Source organism: Gossypium hirsutum, chromosome A10 (genome assembly GCF_007990345.1).
Source record: "Gossypium hirsutum isolate 1008001.06 chromosome A10, Gossypium_hirsutum_v2.1, whole genome shotgun sequence".
In the NCBI taxonomy this organism is placed as follows: domain Eukaryota; kingdom Viridiplantae; phylum Streptophyta; class Magnoliopsida; order Malvales; family Malvaceae; genus Gossypium; species Gossypium hirsutum.
This window is the reverse complement of record NC_053433.1, coordinates 94,803,270-94,827,289: the sequence shown is the minus strand read 5'-3', so window position 1 is coordinate 94,827,289 and position 24,020 is coordinate 94,803,270. Positions and strand designations below refer to the sequence as shown.

Below are 24,020 nucleotides of genomic sequence, written 5' to 3'. Positions count from 1 at the left end.
TCTGGTTACCTATGTAATACACAGTTTCTGGGTTCTATAGGCATTCTTCAAAACAAATTTCCTTCCCTATAGTAGGCACAGGCTATGCTTTCAAATTGATTGGATGGCTGAGCTGCAAAACTATTAAACCCATTAGTGGTAAAATTTTTAAGCATTGAGAAAATCGAAGATACCTGATATGCAAGTGAAGTGTGTAGATCCACTTCATGTATTCCAGCGACTCATCTTCTTGACACTGCTCGATTAGTTGGCCATTGATAATTGTTGTTGGCAATCCTCTCTATGATTTCATAAGCCTCGTTATAAGACTTAGAAATGAGAGCATCGTTAGCTGAAGCATCCACTACCATCCACGTGTGAGCATTTAGACCATTATAAAATGTCTCAAGTTGGATGTAATAAGGGATTCCATGATGAGGGCACTTTCGTAATAATTCTTTGTACCTTTCCCATGCCTCATACAAGGACTCATCATCCATTTGTTGGAAAGCAGTGATTTCATTCCTCAACTTAGCACTCTTGCTAGGCGAGAAATGCTTCATGAGGAATTTTTTTGCTAACTCTTGCCATGTGGAAATGGAATTTGGTGGCAATGAGATTACCAGGCTCGAGCTCTATCCCTTAGTGAATATGGGAATAACTTCAATCATAGTGCATCTTTGAGTACTCCAGCTAACTTGAAATAATCGCTCACCTTCGTAAACAATCTTAAGTGAAGATGAGGATCTTTGGTAGGAATTCCACTGAATTGGCCCACTATCTGAAGCATCTGAAACATGACTGGCTTCATCTCGAACTGTTGTGCCTCGATTTTGGGTCTCTTAATACCCAAATTAAGATCATGAAACACTCGCATGACATACTGTCTTAAAGCTCTGTCCCTATCATCAGCAATAAAGATAGGATTTTAAACAGGGTTTGCTTTATTCCTTGATTTGGATTTTCGTAGTTCATCTCTTTAGTCCTTCTTTGACTTGCTTGTCTCATTCGTTGTCGAAAAGTTCTTTCAATCTCAGGGTCTACAGGGAGTAAATTGATAATTTGATCAATACTCATAAACACCTGAAACAAACACAGAAAATTAATTAAGTTAAAATTAATCAGAAAAACAAATAAACCAAAATGAAAAATTAAAAAATTCACAAATAATGACTTTTGAAAATAGTCCTTGGCAACGGCGCCAAAAACTTGGAACGACGGAAATGTGCAAGTGTACATAATCGCAACAAGTAATAAAGTGACAAGTAAATGTCAAGTTATCGTATCCACAGGGATTGTGAAAATAATTATTTATGAATGCAAATTTAAAACCACTTTGGTGAAGAAAAATATTTTGATTTGAAGAGGTGATTAAAAACTAGGATACTAAGTAAAATAAATAAAAATAAAAATAAAACAAAAGTTCCAATGTACGATTTCAAAAGATGATTTTAATCAAGATGACATAATTATGCTAGATTAACTACATTTCTTAACTTAGAATTATTAAACTCATGTTTATGTTGTTACGAATAAATTCACGGCAACCCCTAATTTACTAACTTATTAACATACTTACCTACCAAAATCCATTTATCTCTTGACTGTATCTCTATGTTAATTCAACCGATTAAACAAATTTTAATAAGAAAATGTGTTAATACACATACATACTTATGAAATTAAAATAATCTCTTGTACATATCTCTATGCCAATTCAAACAATTAATTTAATCTCATAAGCACATAAAAGATTACGTGAGGTAACAATGCATTTCTACCTTGAAATAGTTTAATCACAATAATCTTGCAAGTTATGCAAGACTAATGTATCGTTAGATACCATTGATAATTTAACCCTCAGCTACCTTAGATGATTAAACATGCACTGATTAAGTATCATTTCAATTAATTACAATTTCAATCTGTTTAAATAATTAATTCATTAGTTACCTTACAATTGTAATGCAAGAATAACTTAGTCATGGTTTTACTTAATCAAACATCTTACCGAGGCCTATAACAACACAAGCAGAATTTTAATAACTCAAGTAGACGAAATGCAATTAGCCTAACACGAATTAAATTTAAGCCATATTAATTAAATTATACATATCAACATCACAAATACTCATAGAGATTTTCATAACAACAAAAATAAAATTAAAAGGATAAGGAACAAGAATCAAATCCAGTGTTTCTCTGAGGCTTGACTAGTTTGCTCCGCTCCTCCTTCTCCACTTGTTCTTGTTGAACCAAGGCTTTCACGAACACTTGAATGCTACTCCAAATGGTGGTTGAAGGACTCTTTTTCAAGAGGTGAAATTGGTAAGCGAATGGGGAAGGAAATGAAGAACAATGAAGAGAGAAAAGTGAAAGAGAAGTGAAGAATGAATGGTTTTGAAAAGTGTTTGAAGTGAGCAGCCAAGGGGGTATTTATGGGTTGAGAAGGTGGCTACGAATATAAAAAATAGCAGCCATAGAGTCCCCCCATGGATGGCCACACATGTGGCAAGTTTGAAGGTTTCAAACTTGCAATTTTAAGGTAGGGGCAAATCTAGAAAGACATAAATAGTGGAGGGTTTGAATGCAAATTGAAGGAGTCTTTGAGGGCTATTTTTCAAGCTGGATAATCTGCCAAATAAGCTGATTGGGTTTGCATGTGGGACGGTTTTGGGCTGCCCAGTGCTCGGTTGGATCGGTTTTGTTGGTTCAGCTCAATTGAGCCTCTTTTCATAATTAATTAACAATAATTTATTTAACCCAAATTAAATTGGATTAAAATTAAAATTATTTATATTATGAATTAATATTCATAATTTGGATCATCTTCGGCTGAAAAATTAGCTCACCTCGATGATTCAAAATCGCTTTTCGATTTTGTGCTTCTAGTAGTTCTGTCAAGCCGTTTTTCGCCCTTTGTGTGAATTTGTCGAAAATGATCAAAATTATCAAAATTTACTGTAAAATTAATTAAAAATTCAACATGTTAATAATTTAAGTACAATTTAATTATTTTATAAAAATTATATATTTTTCGACAAGAATTTTACCGAAATTGCATGAATTTGAGTTAAAAAGGGTATGAAAATTAAAATTTTGAAAATTGACCTAGTTTGTGATATTTATAGCAATAAACCTAGACTGAATTCGTACTCGTGTTTTCATATAGGCAAATCCTTATCATTCTTGGCTTTCAACTAAACGATCTTCTTCGCTATTCTCAAACCACGAATTGCTTTGAGTATGGGCTCGAACAAAATGAATCAAACACAAAACTAGAAGTATTTTCCTTACTTTTATTGGGAAAGTAGATCTCTTTTAGATAGTGATTGCCGTCAGACGTAAGGACGTCTTGACTGGAGATACTGAAGCAAATATATATGATTAAGCAGCAGTGTCCACAAGTATATGGGTCAAATTGTAATATAGTAAAGAATGTTACAACAAAACACTCCACGAAACATTATGAGGTTCATACCCAAGAGAGGTTGAGTTAAACTTAAATTAATTTTCTACACTAACAGGGCTAAATATTACTACACTAAAAATAATATTATGAATAAAAAATTCAAATTGATTCACCAAAATAACATAAATGATCTAAAATGAAGACAACCAAATAACAATCGAAATTAATTCCAATTAAATAGAAAGAAGATTAACTCACTTTAGTGTTCCTAATTAACTTCAAAACTCAGATTTTATCAATTTAGCTATTTATTAACCAATTATTACCTCTTGGCCTCTAACTAATTAACTAATCAACCAATACACGCTTATCTCTTGACCTCACTTTCTTGATCGAGATAAATTATGATTTTTTCAGTAAACTTATCTCTCGATCTCGTTTACCCTAAATTACTTCCTAGCGTTGTCACTTTCTATGGTTTAATCACACATAACTTAAACCAACTAACTCGAATTTACACTCTAATTCATCTATTAACTAGTCACACATCTAGTGTTGCAAAACTACATTTTGAATGGGAATAATGTGGCTTCGAAGTCTGGTGTTGTGACACCATTCCTCGGTGTCATGACGCTATAGTCGTCCTGCATCTTCTAGGCCGGCAAACAAAGTCCTACACACTAAATAGAGCTGTTAAATCATCCCTAGGCCCATATGGTCCATTAGGTCATGACATTTCTCAAGATTGCGTAAAAATGCTTACTTTGCTTAAATTAAACCTAAGATAAAAAAAAATCCAAAACAAAATAAAAACATATAAAACACTAGAAAATAAGCTCGTTAACTGCTAGGAAAACCTTAATTTGCCACAATTAATTGTGGTAGATTAGATAGAAACTAGTAGAATTACAATTCTCAGAAAATATTATTTATTCTTAAAATAAATTTCCACTACTTTTCGTTAGAATAGCAATATTAAAAATTTCAGAGAAACTTGTGCTTTTCGCTTTTAGTTGGTTTGATTTGAAACCTACCAGTGCCATGTATAAGAAGAGTTAGTAGGATCTTGGTTGAAGTGATAGTGTAACACCCCATACCTGACTGATCGTCGGGTCCAGGTACCAAGTGTCACAAGTAACCCAAATTACTTAACAGAATTTCTAACCTGATTTACTTACTGACTTAAACGATACCAAATTATACACCCACTTTTCTTACTATTCAACTTTATTCAATTCCCTTGATAGCAGTAGATTTCAAAAGTTTAAACTTCCATTATATTCTATATCATACAAGTACTAAGTTCTTATAATCACTCTACCTTATTAAGCGTGAATAATTATTTATAATAACTTGAAACTTAAGACTTTATACGGATACACTTAATTAATCCCTGAGGCATGGCCTTTAAGTTTTCCCCTTTATATGCATTAAACAACTACCACCATTCACATAGACTTGGCGACGTCTGGCTTGATCCCTCCACACGATCCTTGAGTCATCCATTAACCCTGCATGCAAGACAGTACATTTGTAAGTTCAGATGAACTTAGTGAGATTCTATACCGCGGTATTCACAGAACTCTTAAATTTTTGGGTAAATAAGAATTTATGCACATAATGAAAACTCCCTGAGTATCTTAGGAAACTCTGCAGATTTTCTGGGTGTAGTTGATGCCTTGCGTTCTCTAAGCTAACCATTGGCAGACACATCCATTGGTTTAGTCATAAGTGTGCTCTTCCAAGTAACAATTTCTTTTGGGACATGACCCTATCCTTGTAATGGCCTGTTTTTAGTAGTGTTGGGAACAATGATTTTGGGACCACGATTCTAAAAACTGAGTCACCATTTAAATATTTATTTAATTTTTACAAGTATTTTTTCGGGTTGCATTAAAATTTGGTTAAGAAATTTTATTGTTTAAATAGTTAATTAAGTAAAAAGGACTAAATTGTAAAAGATGAAAATTTGATTTTTATTGGTCAAAAGGGTCAAATAGATTTGAAAAGGTAAATTAAAGGACTTATATGGTAATTATACCATTTGATTTCGTAGTGGACGATTTTGGGTGATTAAATGGATGAAATTTGGTTAATTTTTAAAGGACAAATTGCTAAATTAGTAAGTTAATAACACAAACTAATAGAAAAAAAAACAATGGGTCATATTCTTTCTTTAGAATTGAGAACTGAAAAATCCACGAAAGGGCTTTGAAGGTTAGGTCAAACATGTTCTTTGCATGCATATGTTTTTTAGGTTAGTTTTTAGTGATTTTTATGTTTTTGTTACCGTATTAGCTTAATCTAGCTAGCCCAGGGGTCAATTCATAAATTTATTAAAATTTTAGGGACTTTCCATGAATGAATTGAATGTGTTTTGAACTTAGTTGATTATTAAGGTTGGTTGCTAAATAAGAATATTTTGTATGGTAATTTTAACTAGTTTTGAGAATAATGACTTAATAGTTGTAATTTCGACAGTGGCATGGTTAGTTGCTAATATTCAAATGTTTAGGAGTTGTAGAGGGGCTATAATGAAATTTGACACTAATGTTTTTAGGCTATTGTGGAAATTTTGTAAGTTTTGACATAATGGCTAAATTGAATAAAAGGTAAAAGTTTAGGGTATAAACGTAAAATTTCATTAAATGGTTAATTGCATAAGTGTAAGTGTTTTAAGATGCTTAATTTGGTTAATTGAATTAATTTATTATATTTAGATCAAGAAACCGAAAGTTTGTTGATAAATAGGGGGAAAGGAAAAATTATTGAGTAATCGTCATTGCGTATCATTAGCTACCGTGCTCTAATAAGTTTGCATTACTATTCCTATGTTTATAATTTTTTTATTTCTACATGCTTTCTTATAATTATATTTAATGTTTTTTATTATCTATTGAATTATTAGAAAATAAATAATAAATGAATATAATAAGTACAAGATGTACTTGATTTTAGCAAGCTTTGAGCCAGTGATTAGTTAGCAGGCTTTGAGCCGGTGTTTATTTAGCAAGCTTTGTGCCAGTGTTTATTTAGTAAAATTTGTGCCAGTGATTATTTAGCAGGCTTTGAGCTAGTGTTTATATAGCAGGCTTTGAGCCAGTGATTGTTTAGCAAGCTTTGAGCCGATGTTTATTTAGCAGGCTTTGAGTGGATGAATATTTAGCAGGTGCTAAGTACTGGTGATATAAACCGTAACTATGGCTTGAGATCCTACATGTGTTGTGGATAATCTGAAGCTTGTGTGAGCAACATTGTGAGTTTGTTAAAGTTCTACAGTTAACTCGAATAAGTGTTATTCTTTTAATTATTTGAAATGAGATGTTAATATAATAATGACTTGGTTTATAATCATTTATCATATGGTATCTTAATGATATAAATTATTCATGTCTAATTGTTTTGGAAAGGTGAAATGATGGTACATTGGCTAAAATTGTTAGTTTCATGCTTGTGTGTTTTATAATTAAGTAAAAAGGTATGTGATATTTGTTTTACGAATTTACTAACTTTATTTGGTTGTATGTCTTTGTAGGTTGTTAGACTTTTATTGTTGATTAGAAGTCATTGGAGATCACACTATCTAGCATCTTAATCGGTAGTTATTCATTAATTTTGGCCTAGTGATAAATGGCATGTATAGAGGATGTTATAAGGTTGGAATGATTTGGTATTTTGGTTGTAAATTCCTTTATGTATAAAGTGAATATACACATTGTGAATTTGACCCTTTTTGGTAACTTATGGAAATGGTCATGTTGAAATGGTATCTAGGAATATTCATTATGATAGAATGGATATAATGAAAGAAATTTGTGAGCTATAAATGATGGTGTTGGTTTAATTTTTGACTTGAAGTGTCAATAAGGGCACATTGGTTGGGCACTGAGGTTCTATGTTTTGCTATGTTTTAAACTTGATAGAATGCATTTGAAGTTATAAAAATGTTTGGTTTTAGGTACACACGGCCTGAGACACGAGCTCTTACATGGCCATATGTCTCTTTATATTCCATTGTAGGTTGGTTCACACGGGCACAATAAGTTACACAGCTTGGGGACATGGTCGTGTGACCCTGAAGAACACGGGCACAGTGAGTTACACGTTCTGAGGACATGGCCATGTTGCCCTATTTCACACGGGCACAGTTAGTTACATAGTTTAAGCACACGACCATGTTTAGGGCCACACGGGCTAGCCTCTTTCACACGATTTGGCCACAGGGCAATGTGTCCCTTGTTTTTACTTTTTACTTAAAATTTCATAAAAGTTTCAATTTAATCCAGATTTGGTTTCGGTTTGTTCTAAATGTTCCGTAAGCTCAATTTAGGTCCCAAATGCTTTGAAAAACATGAAAATGATTATTGATGAATTATTTGGGTTATGTTTGACTTTAAATTATGAACTATGTTAAAGTTTTACAGTAGTAATACATTATAGTTTGGGACGATGACCATATACACAAATTATACAGATTAATGATTAATATTGGCGGATTAGTAGACATCTCACAAAAACTGAAATTTCTTACCTTAAGCCCTTTGTATCCATAATGAATTAGTATATATTTATTGTATTACCTCGTTAGTTACCTTCTTAAGACTTAGACTATTGCATAGAACCCTCCTTTTAAGGAAAAACCCACTTAATGATATCCTCATTTGCAACCTTGAATATGAGATTTGGTTGATAAATAAGCAACTCTTTCTTTGCAGACTTGTACATATAAGAAAGTCCCAAAGTAATTTTCTTGTAACAACCTATTTTTCAGTGGTACTGGAAACGACGGTTTTGAATCTATAATAGCCCAATTTTGGGCCTAGTTAGAATAGTGGTTTTGGGACCACGAATCTGACATGGTAAAACTTGTTTTTATTACATTTTCATGGTTTAAAGTTTTACAGAATGATTTCGTGAAAATCTCATTCGAAAATTTTGACGTTTGAGCACTCAATTTAGCAAAAAGGACTAAATTGTAAAGAGTGCAAAAGTTGAGTTCTACATGCTAGAGGTGTCTAATTTTCATGAAAATTTAAATTAAAGGTCCTTAGATGGTAATTAGACCATTTTACTTTAATTTGGACAAAACTAGGCATGAGGTAAGAGAATTTTAGTGTTTTGAAAAAAGGGCATTTTGGTCATTTGGTAATTAAATGAATTAAAAACTAAAAATCAAGCCAAAATTTAGGCCACCTTATTCATGGTTGGCCAAAATTTGCAAGGGATACATAGCTAAGGCTTTGCCACTTTTCAAGCTCAATTGTAAGTTCGTTCTTCCCCCATTTTTAATGCTCTTTACATTTTTGAAGTCGTTATCACCCGATCTATCTATTTCTACCATTAAATTGAGAGATGATTGAGGTCTAGGGTTTGAACCATGTTAGATATTTTTGTATTTTGATGTCTAATAGTAGATTATGCAAGTTTAATGTTAGATAAACAACTTTTGCTAGGTGATTTTTGATGAAAATGTTAGAAGGACTTATTTGTAAAAAGATTTCAAAATGTGTATAAAAGTGTGACTAAATGGAAAATGTGAGAAGCATGAAAGAGGTTCGACTAGGCTTGAGTCTTGATGAAATTTAATAGATTTCATTTTACGAGCCTAGGGACTAAAATGTAAATATGTTAAAGTTTAGGGGAAAAAGTAATTTTTCCATAATGTAAGTTTTGGACTGAATTGAGTAATGTGATTTATAAATGAGTTAAATTTGATATTATAGATGAAGAGAAATGAGGTTCGGACCTAGATTGGGGGAAAAACAAAGTATTTGACGATTAGGTCCATTTCCTACTATTTTTGTACCGAAGTAAGTTCTTATGTAAATAATGCATTGTTTTAATTATGTTTAAATGCTTTATTATTGTATGAATTGTGATTGACTCATGGATGTATTCGACAATGTTACGAAAAGCGTGAAATCTCGGTTGAACCTTAGGAATAGATAGGATACAAATGTCATGACATTAGGGTTATTAAGTTTATGTGTAAGACCATATCTGGGATATGGCATCAGCATGAGATTTCGTGTAAGTCCATATGTGGGATATGGCATCGATATTAGATTTTGTGTAATACCATAGCTGAGCTATTGGCATCGATATGAGATTACATGTAAGACCATATCTGGGATATGACATTGGTATGGTACCGAGTGTACGAGACTCCCGAGTATCCTTTAGTATTCCAAGTGGTTCAATGGGTAATTTAACGAGTATGTCAAAGATGAATTGTGTGTAAATCCAATTCGAGATGATTCAGGTATGTACGTAAAACTCATATGAAATGAGCTCGTTTGAGATAAACCCTCGGTAAGATTTTGATTGAGTAAGTTATGATTATAAGATTTTATTGATATTCATGCTAATTATCATCATGTTAATTCTATGTTAAATGTGTGTTTATGATGCCTATTATCTGCATGGGAACTTACTAAGCTTTAAAGCTTACTCCCTTTTCTTTTCCCTTGTCTTAAAGTGTCACCAAGCCAGCTCAGGGATCGAAGATTTGTCGGAGATCCAGTCACTCTATCAACTTAATATTCTGGGTACCAATGATTTCAATATTTTGAGATATGGCATGCATAGGGACTTGGTTATTTTGTTATGTATCATAATTGAATTGGCCTAATGTGTTGGCCTATATTGGTTGATAATTCATTTTGTAAATGGCCATATGAAAGTGGATAATATTAGTTGAAGTATTTATGTATATGATGATGTTTCATGGATGTGGAAATTAGCATGGTTTAAGTTGATTAGTATGTGATGTTTGTATGTGATAAATGGTAGCATGTGAATGATGTGTGAATGTCTTGTTTTTTCTCTTAATTGGTTGAATATAATTGCTTGGATTGGTGTTATGTTTTGTTGTGTAGGTGTGTGCAAGGAAGGGTGACAAAATGGCTTGGTAAATAGCCTTGTTTTTGTCCACACGGGCAGACACACGGGTGTGTGTCTATGCCGCGTGTGACACAAGGCTTGCCCCATGGGCGTATGTTCCGGTCATGTGTCCCCTGCACCTTAATTGTTACAAAACAAAATGCTCAGAATTGAGCACATGGGCAGAGACACCCATGTGGATGACACGGTCGCAGGCACGGGCGTGTGCCCTTGGTGTGTAAAGTCTGCACCTATTTTATGAAAAATTATGAAAATTAAATTGACCACACGTGTAACGCCCTAAAGATCCTTAATGTTTGTGTCTGTATGTTTGTGTTACACAAATGCATGTCTGCTTCAGTGGTTAAGTGTCCTAGGAAGAGTCTGAGAAGTCTTGGGTTCAAGCCTTGGCTTGTGCAAAAGTTTTGTTTTATATGAATAACCCTGTCTCTAGTCAGTAGGCCTTTAAATAAATATGGGTAAAACATGCCAGAAAGGGCATGCTGGTCTAGGGGATAGGTGGCGTGCTATGGTTACTTGAGGACTGAAGTTTGAGTCCTGCTTTGCGCATTGGGGTGTTTTATTTTGCTGCCTTTGCCATGTGGGTAGTAGAGGTTGACTGAAACACTTCAGAGTTGAGTAGGGTTTGAATTTGGTGGTTAAGGGGATTATGTTGGAGGGACTTTAGGATATAAGTATGGGGTTTTGAAGTTGTGGGATAGTTGGTGCCTAATTGGTATTTTGATAACTTAGAATTCAACTTTGGTTGGTATTGCTCTCCATTTCAGTTGCTGTGAACTTTGTGATTCTTTTCTTTTCTTTGGAGGCCGAATTGTGCTAGGGAGTTTTGGAAGTATCTTTCGTTTTTGCTAATTTTAGGTTTGCACTTCTCTTCAGGTCCCTTGCTTGCCATTTTACTCTTCTTCCCCTACTCCACTTGTGGGAACTCTTCCCCTTTTCTCCTTGGCCGACTGCTCTCCTTCCCTCTCTCTCAATTCTTCTAGGTCTAACAATTTCCTTTTATTTTACATCTTGTTGCTTTGGCCAATTCTCCTTGCTTCTCTCCCTCTCTCAATCGGATTTGTTGGGGCCGAATACTTTCTCCCCTTGCTGCCTTTATTCCATCAATCTCTTCCTCTCTTTTATTGCCAACTCTCATCCCCTTTTTTCTTATTTGTGGTGTTCTTCTTAGTTTCTGGAACTTATTAAGGAGTGAAGGATTATTCATTGATATTGAATCGATCGAAGGTAACTCTTTCCTTAGTCATCATGTGTTCAACTCAAGTGCTTTGGCTTGCATTCTTGGGTGTAGGCCGATTGCTTCATTCCCTTATTCTTGGGTTCTGTGTTTTCTGTAAGTTAGTATGCGTTTGATTCAAGCTATGTGTATGAGCAATCATGATTAATAGATTTCTCTTGTAATGCAGATATTCGTCAATAGCATGTAATTAATCTTTGTCAGTGGTTTAAGTGGGCTAAGCTACATTCGTTCAATCAAGGAAAGTAATAGTTAATATTTTTGGGATAAGTGTTAAGAAGGGTTGTTTAGCCCTATTGTCAAATGATTAATAAAGTGTCTTGATTGAATATAGGTTTTGATGCTCGTGGGCTATTTTCGTATTTTCGTAAACAAGGTGTGTACAAACGCAACTTCGACTATAAAAATTGGCAAAAGACGGAATGAGTGAATGTCGATGTCAGCTGGGCATGCTTACGGCTGTGTAGGTGGGCCATGTGATTAAACATGGGCATATTATCGACATGGCTACCCATGAGCGATTTTATGGGCTGAGGCTGTATTGGGCCATAATTGGCGGAATTGGGCCGTGTGGACCGCACGGGCATGTGGGCCCGACACGGGTAAACCACATGGGCGAGTGGAAATTATTGTGCTAGGCTGTGTAATACACACGACCAAAGCCATTATGGGCCGTGTGGGCACACATGGGCCTGTAATATGGGCCTTGGCCCATTTTTACTATTGGACTGTTAAGGTTGCACGGGTTGCCCGAGATGATTATGGACCTACGGTTGCGTCGGTATGTTTACCTAAACTATCTAATTGATAAAATGACTGTTATGCCCCTATATGATAAAATGACAATTTTGCCCCTATATGATGTATGATTGTAACTAAACATGCCATTTTAGACGTATTGAGTACATGTATGATATTATAACATGACATGACATGACATGATGCATGATGTGTTGCATGGGGGTTGGGTTTTATTATGATTGGATAAAGTGTACTGTACTGGTAGCTCTGCTGCAAATACTATTTAATGCCGCAACCGGTACTTTTTGGTGTGCAGAGATGGGTGGGTCGATTATATCCCCACATGGAGCGCAGGATTGGACGCAGATGGAGCGTAGAGGCTGGCTTGGTAAGATTTCTTGATTGCATATCTGTACTGTTAATGTCATTGAGATGGGCTCAAGCCCAAACTGATATTGATACTGTAATTGGCTAAGGCCCTAACTGAGACTGAACCATTCTTGAATTGGGCTTAGGCCCAGATTGTATATGCTCACTGTTTGTTTATTTGATATGGGATTGCACACTGATTTTTCATAACTCACCCATCTATTTATCTGTGAAGGTAATCCTCAGTCTTAGGCGAATCGGTGCTGCGAGGGACTTAAAGGTGGCCATACAACTGCAGATACTTTCTTATTTGATTTTTAAATTATAAGTGATTTTATTTTGGGTATTTTATTGTTATAAGGCCTCTTTGGTTTTTATTTTGAGATTCTTATTTGCTTTGATTTATAACTGTTAGTAGTAGGAAAAGACGTGGGTTTTCGAAAGGATAAATGTTTTTCTAAAATACCACGAATACGTAACCTGTTTTAAGAGCTTCCGTAGGAAATTACGTCTCAAAAATTAATGACGATTTAATATGATTATCTTCTTGGCAAATGACTTATACTTTGAAAATGAACGAGACATCCTAAAATCATCTTTAAGATCTCAAAGAGGCTAAATATAGAACGGGTTTTTCAATTATATTCACTTTACAAAAAACACCTAATGGGACATTCCCAGATTCGACCATAATGTCTAGGCCGGGTTTAAGGTGTTACATTTAGTGGTATCAGAGCTAGGTTACAAAATTCAGTTGTGGATTTGGGTTTCTTTTAAAACTTAGAATTTCTAAAAAGAATTGTTTCAAATGATTTGAAGTATTTTGAAATATTTTACTGAATGTTTGGTACACTGAGTCTTCGGTGCCTATTCTGTAAGTCTTCTGAAACTAATGCTTGTTTAAATTGAAATACTGAGACTACTGTAGGTAGTAAACTGTACTGAAACACTCTATTTAGGGTAAACTAAAACTGTAGTAAAATTTCGATCTGCGAAAACAAAATCTGAATTACTGATACTATTTTCCATAAAATATCTGTTAATAAACACTGAAACTGTAAAACTAATGCATAAGACTGTTAATACAAATAAAACGCAAATCAATAATGAGCACCAGAGGTACTTGTGGAAGGGGTACAAGAGGCTGTGGCGGAGGCTGTGTAGGTTCTCGACCTGGGTCTTCGTCATCTGGCCACATTCCTAATGTTGAAGCTAGGGAGGCACCGACTTCACCTGTGGCTAAGACTGGGTCTCATGATCGTGCAGCTGGGGACGACGCGCTGTCCCAAGCTATGTTGCGAATTTTGGAGAGGGTTGCTAGGCCCAATACTGGTGCTGTGGGTCGTGAGTCAGTTACGGAATGACTCCGGTCTAATGGAGCTGAGATTTTTAGAGGTATTACTGGAGTTGCCCCTAATCTGGCTGAGTATTGAATTGAGGCCACAGAGAGGATCTTGAACAATCTCGACTGCACCCCGAGCAAAAACTGAGGGGTGCAGTGTCACTACTGCAAGATGAGGCTTATCAGTGGTGGCTTACGGTTAAAGTGGGCACTCAGCCCGATCGATTGACCTGGGAATTTTTCAGGACTGCTTTTGAGGGAAAGTATGTGGGTGCTAGTTATGTGGATGCCCAGAGGAGAGAGTTTCTGAATCTGACTCTGTGGGATAAATCAGTGGCTGAATATGAGGCTGAATTTTTTCTATTAGGCCATTATGCGTGAGGGATAGTGGCAACTGAGTACGAGCGGTGTGTTCGTTTTGAGGATGGCTTTAGGGATAGTCTACGTGTTTTTATAGCTCCATAGAGGGAACAAGATTTTGCTGCTTTGGTTGATAAGGCAAAGATCACCGAGGAGGTGAAGCGTGCTGAGCGCCAGAACCGTGAGAAAGGGAGAGGTAGGATCAAGAGGGAATCAGAGCCTCAAGTTTCTTTTCGAGCCCTAAGAAAAAGGCCAGAGTTGATGGGCTGGTCAGAGTTGGGGCTCCTGTTGCTGCTACTGGATCGCAGCCCTGTACTGATTATGGGAGACGCCATCAGGGTGAGTGTTGGAAAAGGATTGGGGCATGTTTGAGGTGCGGATCATTGGAGCACCGAATCAGAGATTGTCCATAGAGGCCCGATCAGGTCCAAGCTACAGGTTTGGGTATTGTACAGCTGTCGAGGGGTGTTCAGCAGCCACCGAAAGGCTATGGTCAGGCCAGAAGCGGTAATGGTTTGGGCCGTGGTCAGAAAGCACCGGGAAGAGGTGCTCATCTTATTGAGGTGAGGCAGCCAGCTTTAGTTTATGGTGCACGTAGCCGAGAGGAGGGAGATGCTCTAGATGTTATCATGGGTACGTTCTTTATCTTTGATGTACCTTATACTGCACTGATAGATATCTACTCATTCCTATATAGCTTGTAATGTGTCTGAGACTTTGGGTATCTTGGTTGAGAGTACTACGAGTGAGGTTATTGTGTTGAGTCCATTGGGGCAGCCAGTAAGGGTAAATAAACTGTTCAAAGATGTACCTTTGGAGGTACAAGGGGTTATCTTTTCGGTGGATTTGATGAAAGTTCCTTTTGGAGAATTGACTTAATACTGGGAATGGATTGTTGGTTAAACATCGAGTGAGCTTGGATTGTGCTACTAAACGAATGGTACTGAGAACTGTAGAGGATGATGAGGTAGTTGTAATTGGGGAGCATCAGAACTACTTGTCGAATGTGATCTCTGCATTAAGGGCTGAGAAGTTGGTTTGTAAGGGTTGTGAGGCGTTCCTGGCCTACATTAGTGTTACAGATTTTTGGGTTTCTTCTGTTAAAGATATCAGAACGGTTAAAGACTTTCCGGATGTTTTTCCTAATGAGGTACCTGGATTACCTCCAAACCGTGAAGTTGAGTTTAGGATTGAGCTCCTGCCTAGTACAGCTCCGGTGTCTATCGCCCCTTATAGAATGGCATCGAAGCAGCTTGTGGAGCTTAAAGCATAGATTCAAGAATTGTTGGATCATGGGTTCATCCGACCTAGTGTGTCTCCATGGGGAGCACCGGTTTTGTTTGTGAAAAAGAAGGATAGATCCATGCGTATGTGCATCGATTACCGACAATTGGATAAATTGACCATTAAGAATAAGTACCCCCTACAGAGGATATATGATCTATTTGACCAATTTTGAGGAGCTTCGGTTTTCTCTAAGATTGATCTCTGATGGGGGTACCACCAGCTGAGGGTCAAAGAGACTGATGTATACAAGACATCGTTTAGGACACGTTATGGTCATTACGAGTTCCTAGTGATATCGTTTGGATTTATGAATGCAGCAGAGGCTTTTATGGATCTGATGAACAGAGTGTTCCAGCCCTATCTGGATCGGTTCATAGTGGTTTTTATTGACAACATTCTGGTGTATTCCAGAACTAAATATGAACATGATGTACATCTCCGAGTTGATCTGTAGATTCTGAGGGAGAAACAACTTTATGCCAAGTTCAGTAAGTGTGAGTTCTGGTTACGAGAGGTAACATTTTGGGCCATGTGGTATCTGCTGGACGGATTAGGGTTGATCCTTGGAAGATTGAGGCCGTTTTGAATTGGAAGCCGTCTAAGACTGTATCTGAGATCTACAGTTTTTTAGGACTGGCAGGATATTATCGATGATTTTTTTAGGGGTTTTCATTGATTGCAGCACCTCTGACTAAGTTGTTGCATAAGGGAGTGCTGTTTAACTGGACTGATATGTAGTAAGAGAGCTTCAAGAAACTCAAGAAAGTTCTGACTGAGGCCCCTATCTTGATACAGCCAAAGTTTGGGAAAGAGTTCACTGTCTACAGCCGTAAGGTCATGACATATGCATCTCGTTAGCTTAAGACTCATGAGGTGAATTATCCAACGCATGACTTGGAGTTGGTTGCGGTGGTATTCGCACTAAAAATTTTGAGGCATTATTTGTACGGTAAGAAGTGTATCATTTACACTGATCACAAGAGCCTCAAGTATCTTTCCACTTAGAAGGAGCTAAATCTTAGGTAGCGTAGATGGATTGAGCTGCTTAAAGACTATGACTGTACGATCGAATACCATCCTGGTAAGGCCAATGTGGTGGCGGACGTACTGAGTCATAGAGCTATGACTGATCTAAGGGCGATGTTTGCTCGCCTCAGCTTATTTGATGATGGTAGCTTGTTAGCCGAGATCCAAGTTAAACCGACATGGATTGAGCAGATTAAGGGTAAACAGTTAGAGGATAAGTCACTGGGTCTTCGTTTTCTACAGGTTGAGAGTGGTGATACTGTGGATTTTGGGTTGAATAGTGAAGGAGTGCTCTATTTTTGTGGGAGAATCTGCGTACCTAAGGACACCAATTTGAGACAATCTATATTGCGTGAGGCGTATAGTAGCCCTTATGTTATGCATTCTGGTGGAAAGAAGATGTACCAAGACCTCCGTGAGTTGTATTAGTGGTCGGGTCTTAAGCGTGAAGTTACCGATTTCGTGGATAAATGTCTGACTTGCCAGCACGTTAAGGCTGAACATCAGTTACCTTTAGTTTTGCTTTAGCTAGTTAAAATTCCTCTATGGAAGTGGGAGAGAGTAATTATGGACTTTGTTAGTGGGCTGCCCCTAACGCCTACTAAGAAAGATTCAGTATGGGTCATCGTGGATCAATTGACCAAGTCTGCCTATTTCATACCAGTTCGTACTGATTACTATATGGCTGAGATAGTGAGACTGTATGGAGTATCGGTTTCCATAATATCTGATAGGGATCCTCGCTTCACGTCTCAGTTCTGAAAAAAGTTGCATGAAGCTTTGGGTACAAGGTTGGACTTCAGTATTGCGTTGCATCCTCAGACAGATGGTCAGTCAGAAAGGGTGATTCAGATATTAGAGGACATGTTAAGGAGTTGTGTGATTGGTTTTCGAGGTAGTTAAGAGGACTACTTGCCGCTAGCAGAGTTTGCTTATAACAATAGCTATCAGTCTAGCATACAAATGACACCTTACGAGGCATTATATGGTCGTAGGTGTCGCACTCCTTCGTGTTGGACTAAGTTGGGTGAGAAGCGTGTTGTGGGCTCTAAATTTGTAACACCCTCGCCCGTATCCAACACCTGGACAGGGTTTGAGGTGTTACCAGACTTAAACTCAACCAACTACATAAAATCGTGCTGTAAAATTTTGATCAATTTAAAACTTTTCATTTCACATATATTTTTTCCCTTAAACGGGCTCACGAGGCCCAAAACATGCATTAGACGATTCTGGACTAAATCGAGAACTTAAGAAAAAATTTGAAAAATTTCACGCTTTAAGGCTCCACACGCCCATGTAAGTATAGAGCACACGTCCATGTGCTAGAGACACGCCCGTGTCTCGAACCCGTGTCCAAAAACCTAGGCAGTTTGCCAATTTGGTCATGAACAAATTGAAGTCACACGGCCAAGGCACACGCCCATGTCCTATGATCGTGTCCTTCACATGCCTGAGACACATGGCCGTGTCTCTTACCCGTGTGCATACTACCATGCATACTGACTTGAAAAACTTAGGTGCAGGGGACACACGGCTCGACAACACGCCCATGGGGGTGGACCGTGTGTCACACACGGCCTAGACACATGCCCGTGTGTCTACCCGTGTGGACAAATACAAGGCTATTTTCCAAGCCATTTTGTCACCCTCACAACACATGCACGCATACTTATACAATAGCATACAACATGACAAAATTAGGCACTTAAACATTCCTAACATGTCATGACCATGGCAATTTCACATGCAACCAATATTATAGATTTTACCTTCATCTTTACCACATTAATGTTATAGCTATCAACATGTCATCAAACCTCATTTTCATCACTAAGCATTCATGATCGCATCCACATACCATTCGTACCAAGCCATTAAAGACTCTCCATAAATAAATAGGTTTACCAACCCCATAATCAAAATAAGCCAATACTTTTGGCTAAAGCAATATCACATACTCAAATATTTAAACTCATATACATGCCATAGACTCATAGTACTTGAAATCACTTACACCAATAGCGATAGCTTGACAGTGTGATAATATCTTCGACGAACTCCAACCTGTGCTAACCTGGCAACACTAGAGAACATGGGAAAGGAAGGGGGGTAAGCTTTACGCTTAGTAAGTTCATATGAAAACAATAACCAACTCATTAACATGTTTTATCAATGTTCCCAACATATTCTCAAGTTCATGACAAGCTGTCTTCTTGTACAATAGTCAATAAAATATTTATATCTGGAGGTACGAAACTCAAAATTAAGTTTCGTTAATTTTCCTTGAAACTAAACTCATGTACCTTTCTACCATTAAATTTCCAGAATTTTTGGTTTACCCAATAGTACAGTTTATTCCTCAAAGTTACCCCTGATTCACTGTCTAACAGTTCCGACCTTTCTGTACTAAAGTTCAATTATCTCATAGCACAGGACTTGAATAATGTTTTCGTCTATTTATTTTAAAAATACACTCATTAAGGATTCTAAAAATATAAATTATAGCTCATAAATATTTTTATACAATTTATAATAATTTTCTCAAATCAGAATAGGGGATTTCGAAGTCATTCTGACTCTATCTCACACAACTTCAAATATCTCATTATAGGAAATTCTTTTGCTTACACGGTTTCTTTTAAAAAACTAGACTCATAAGCTTTAATTCCATAATTTATTCAGCCTCTAATTCACTTTCTACTATATTTGGTGTATTTTCAAATTTACACCACTGCAGTAGTCCAAAACTGTCCAGGCTAATTTACTCTTCCACAATTATTGTTCACCAATTTAATACATCATCATTTCATCTATCATGGTAAGAACACATAGCTATGCATCATAAGCATGGACCCATAATCTCAAGGTCATTACAAAATCATTCTCATAAACATGACTTACTTATTTGCAACCTTACCAAAGGTGCATCATAGACCGAATCATTTCTCATGAGTTTTGCGTACATACCTGTACTACTTCATAACATAATCATTCCTTATCACAGCTTTGTTAAAATCTTTGAATTTCCCGTTGAACCACTTGGAATACAAAAGGGTATTCGGGGAAATTTGTACACATATTAAGATGCCAATGCCATATCCCAAATATGGTCTTACATGGGTTCACACACTTCGATGCCAATGCCAAGTCTCAGACATGGTCTTACATGGAATCTCATAGCGGAACTTTATCGAATGTCATCGAGACATCATCAATCCATTTCATAAAGAAAAATACATGTACATATACATTTCATGAAATATTTGAACATTAGACATATAATAATAACAACACGTTGCATTATTTTCATACAACTTACCTCAACACCAAATTGGTAAAAGAGGCTTAAACATCAATTTCTCGTTTTTCCTCGTTCTAAGCCCGAATCTCATTTTTCATCATCCATAACATCACATTTATCTTATTAAAATAATATAATAATCAAATTAGTCCAATGACAAATTTTAGCAAAATTTCTGATTTTGCCCCTATACTTTGCCAAAATTACCAAATAGCCCCTAGGCTCGAAAAATGATTTTTACCACATTTTCTTACTCATTCAGCCTAGAAAAACCATTTTCATAACTATAGAAACTCATAAATTCAATTGTTTCACACATTTGCACTTATTTTACAAACTTTACAAAATAGCCCATTTAGGTGCTTTCATGCAAATTTCTTTCATGAAAGTTGTTTATAACACTACCAAGGCTCATATTCTTCCATAAAAAATCAGAAGAAAAAACATATACTTTCATGGAAAAATCCTAGACTCTTAATCATTTTGCAAAATAGTCCCCTCATTTAAAAGCTCATGCTTTAGGGGTTCAAAAAATGTAAAAATAATCAAGAAAGAAATTAAAAATCACTTACTAGCATGGGAGTTTCTTTTCTAAAATTTTCCAGCTTCTAAACCCTTTCTTTCCTGCCATTTTTGGTGGAGAGAAGATGAAGAAAAGATGAGATCTTTCTTTTATTCTATTTTTAGTCAATTTAGTCACCTAAAAGCCACAAATTTTGGCTTTTTGACCAATTTGTCTCCTTTGGCTGACCATCACACTTTCAATGGCCAAATTTCACTTTAAAGACCCCCAATTTAAGATATAAATCAATTTAACACATTTAGGCATCAAAACACAACTTTTACCTTTTATGCGATTTAGTCCTTTTTCGAAATTGGACTAGAAATCGCTAAAATTAATATACCAAAATTTTTATGCACCTTTATAAACATGCAATATCACATAAAATAACATGAAAATAATTTTCTCTGGCCTCAGAATAGTGGTTCTAGGCCCAAAATTGGGCTGTTACAGAATTAGTTTATTATACTGAAGATAAAGTTAGACTAATTTAGGATCGACTAAAGGCGCGTTAGATAGAAAAAATTCGTATGTGAATTTGAAGTGTAAAGAGATTGAGTATTCTTTGGGGGGCTTTGTGTTTCTCAGGGTCTCGCCCTGAAAGAAGGTACTAAGGTTTAAACATTTGGGCAAGTTGAGCCTTAGGTTTATTGGGCCTTACCACATGCTGAAACGTGTGGGACCGGTTGCCTATCGGTTAAAGTTACCTCTAGAGTTAGACCAGATTCATGTTGTGTTTTACGTCTCTATGCTGAGGCACTACTGCTTTGATCCCTCGCATGTTATTTCGGTTGAGGAGGTTGAGGTTAAGCCAGATCTGACTTTTGAGGAAGAGCTGGTTCAGATATTAGAACATGATGTAAGGGTTCTAAGGAAGAAGTCTATCCTACTGGTGAAGGTTCTTTGGCGTAATCACAGCTCTGAAGAGGCCACATGGGAACCTGAGGAGGTGATGCAACACCAGTACCCTCATCTATTTTAATAAGGTAAATTTCGAGGTCAAAATTTTCTTTTAGGGGGATAAAGTTGTAACGCCCCAAAAATCTTTAATGTTTGTGTCCGTATGTTTGTGTTACAAAAATGCATATATGCTTCAGTGGTTAAGTGTCCTGGGAAGAGTTTGAGAAGTCTTGGGTTCAAGCCTTGGCTTGTGCAAAAGTTTTGTTTTATATGAATAAACCCTGTCTCTAATTAGTAGGCTTTTAAATAAATGTGGGTAAAACATGCCAGAAAGGGCCTGCTGGTCTAAGGGATAGGTGGCGTGCTATGGTTACCTGAGGTCTAAAGTTTGAGTCTTGCCTTGCGTAATGGGGTGTTTTATTTTGTTGCCTTTACCGTATGGGTTGTAGAGGTTGACTAAAACATTACAGAGTTGAGTGGGATTTGAATTTGGTGGTTGAGGGGATTATGTTAGAGAGATTTTAGGAGAAAGTACGGGTTTTTGAAGTTGTGGGAGAGTTGGTGACGAATTGGTATTCTGATCACTTAGAATTCGGCTTTGGTTGGTATTGCTCTCCATTTAAGTTGCTGTGAACTTTTTGGTTCTTTTCTTTTCTTTGAAGGCCGAATTGTGCTAGGGAGTTTTGGCAGTATTTTTCATTTTTGTTTATTTCAGGTTTGCACTTCTTTTCAGGTCCCTTGCTTTCCATTTTTCTCTTCTTCCCCTACTCCTCTGATGGGCACTCTTCCCCTTTTCTCCTTGGCCAAATGCTCTCCTTCCCTCTCTCTCAATTCTTTTGGGTCTAAAAATTTCCCTTTTTTTTATATCTTACTGCTTTGCCAGATTCTCCTTGTTTCTCTCCCTCTCTCAATCGGATTTGTTGAGGCCAAATACCATCTCTCCTTGTTGCCTTTATTCCATCAATCTCTTTCTCTCCTTTATTGCAGACTTTCATCCCCTTTTTCTTATTTGTGGTGTTCCTCTCGGTTTCTGGAACTTATCGTGGAGTGAAGGATTATTCATTGATGTTGAAAGTCTGTCCTTAGTCATCACATGTTCAACTCGGGTGCTTTGTCTTGCATTCTTGGGTATAAGCCAATTGCTTCATTCCCCTATTCTTGGGTTCTGTGTTTTCTGTAAGTTAGTATGCGTTTGATTCAAGCTATATGTATGAGCAATCATGATTAATAGATTTCGCTTGTAATGCAGATATTTGTCAAGGAGCTTGTAATCAATCTTTTTCAGCGGATTAAAAGGGCTAAGCCACATTCGTTCAATCAAGGCAAGTAATAGTTAATATTTTCGAGATAAGTGTTAAGAGGAGTTGTTTAACCCTATTGTCAAATGACTAATAGAGTGTCTTGATTGAATATAGGTTTTGGTGCTCGTGGGCTATTTGCTCATTTTCATAAACAAAGGTGTGTACAAACGCAACTCCGACAATAAAAATTGGCAAAAGCCAGAATGAGTGAATGTCAACACCACACGGGCGTGCTTGCGGCTGTGTGGGTGGACCATGTGATTAAACATGGGCATATTTTCGACATGGCCGCCTATGAGCGATTTCGTGGGCTGAGGCTGTATTGGGCCATAAGAGGCAGGATTGGGTCGTGTGTGACTGCCCTAATTTGACCCTAGTTGGAAAGTGGTTTCGGGACCACAAAATCGAGCTATAAAAATAATTGTAAGTTATATTTCATGTTTATGAAGTGAGTAAATACAAGTGTGAAAGTTTCAAGCTTTGATTCAGTCATTTGCATGTGAATTTATTTAATAGGACTTATATGTGATACTTTTGAAATGTGATTGGTTAATTTTTAATGGTTTAATAATGCATGTGTTTAAAGGAATGGTTTTTCATGTTAATTTACCCATTTCTAGTTAGTGGCCGGCCATGTTACTATTATATTATAAAATATGATAATTTTTATAAGCTTTATTTAGTTAAATGCCATATTATCATGAATGAATGTAATAAAATAAAGAAATAAAATAGTAGGTGGGTGAAAACAACAAAGTATTCACCTTGTTTCTTTCCAAAAACCGATACAGAAGAAGAGTTGGGGAGAAAGGAGCCATTCGGTCATTTAGGTCTGCATTGAGTATGAAATTCATGTAAATTTTTGAAATGTTAGATAAATTTGAACTAATCACCAAGTTCTTTAGGTAACCCATGTTAGAAATTTCGGTATTGAGATGTCTAGAACTTTCGGCCATAGTAGCTATGGAGAAATAAGGTTTTTGTTTCTTGTTAAATTGGATGAATCTTGTTGTATGAGTGCTTGAACAAACTATGATCAAATAGATGCATAGATTCAAAGTGGGAAGAATTGGCTATTATGTTTGATGCTAATGCCGAATATGAAAATGTTGTACTTGAGTAATGTATGTGGTTTGAGTTAATAAAATGAAAAGAATGCTTAAATGTGTTATAATCGATTAGGTGTTAAATTAAAAAAAATTGCTAAAAATTTCCATGGTTCTAGCCAAATATGCGTTTGATTAAGAAGAAATTGTTGAAAAATGTAGGTGAACATGACAAGTGTATTCGGCTTAGG

At 36.4% G+C, this 24,020-nt stretch overlaps 1 non-coding gene across 1 annotated transcript; it reads left to right on the top strand.

The window, feature by feature from the left end:
- Positions 1-405: 405 nt before the first annotated feature.
- Positions 406-512, top strand: LOC121208626 (small nucleolar RNA R71). Its single transcript, XR_005903756.1, has one exon. It is a non-coding gene; the product is annotated as a small nucleolar RNA R71 (small nucleolar RNA).
- The last annotated feature ends 23,508 nt before the right edge of the window (positions 513-24,020 follow it).